General features: G+C 35.5%; 1 pseudogene; it reads right to left on the bottom strand.

Annotated features, from left to right (window-relative positions):
• Positions 1–366: 366 nt before the first annotated feature.
• On the bottom strand, positions 367–761 carry LOC101565644 (annotated as a pseudogene).
• Positions 762–1,143: the final 382 nt, after the last annotated feature.

Here is a 1,143-nt window from a genome sequence, read left to right as displayed (position 1 = left end):
GCTCTTATTCTACTGAGCTATCTCCCCGGCCCCAAGTTATTTTATTTTGAAGAGTAAAAACAAAGACAAGAACAACAGTCAGAAACAGGGCAACATACAACAGTACTTATGTTACAGATTTTCAAGATGAGAATAGCGGACTAACAATGGCTGATGTATTTTCTATTTTTATTGTCAAATCTATTGCTCAGATTAACAGATATAGTTACGTAAGATTGGACATATGATTGAATATTATTTTTCAAAGGGTAAAATTAATATTTTATTGTTATTTATAATCAGATGGCAGTTGGGTATATAGTTTCCATACTTACTTTTTTGTAAATTAAAAAAAAATTAAGTTTTAAACAGCTGTAGTTACGTTCTTCAGAAAACACAGACTAACTCATTAATGGTAGCTTCAAGCTTCTCCTTATTAGCACCAGAAAACTCACTCACCTTCTCCCCCTTTTTAAAAAACTGGAAGGTTGGCATGTGCTTGACTTCACAATCTGCAGCAACGTCCTGACAGTCATCCACGTCTACTTCAAGGAACAACACGATGGAATATTTTTCAGACAGGGAATGAAAGAAAGGCTTGATCATTTTGCAAGGCCCACACCGCATGGCTGAGAAATCAACTACTGCAAGTTTATCTCCGGCAGCAGCCAGGGCTTCCTGAAAGGCCTCTTTGCTTTCGATCTGCTGCACCATGCTGGCTGCCGGGGACCTGACGAGCTACCGAAGCAAACGATGGAAACAGATGGAAGGCGCGGGATAGATAGAGCTCCTATGATTGAATATTATGACTTGCTTTCAAGAAATCTTAACTATTTGTTATTGTCTCTCTTTTTAATATTATTATCTTTTCTTAAAAATTTATTTTATTTTACTTTCCCATAATTTTATTGAGAAACAAATAGCAGTGAGACAGTTTCAAGTCAGATTGGTAGGAGAGTTTCAATAATTAACACATTGCATACTCTCTTCCTAGTGGTTATTTGTTGTACAAGATGCAGACATGTTATCCTATTTACAAACACTATTAGAACAAATCCCTCTATTCACTGAATTAAGAGAATGTAGTTATATATCATATCCTAGCCATTTTGAATACACAGATACAAAATGGTCATTCATCTGTATCCCCTTTTTTTGTTTAGT

Source organism: Octodon degus, unplaced genomic scaffold (genome assembly GCF_000260255.1).
Source record: "Octodon degus isolate 3935 unplaced genomic scaffold, OctDeg1.0 scaffold00064, whole genome shotgun sequence".
NCBI classification, from domain to species: domain Eukaryota; kingdom Metazoa; phylum Chordata; class Mammalia; order Rodentia; family Octodontidae; genus Octodon; species Octodon degus.
Note: the sequence above shows the minus strand (reverse complement) of the source record. Positions and strands in the feature narration are given on the sequence as shown.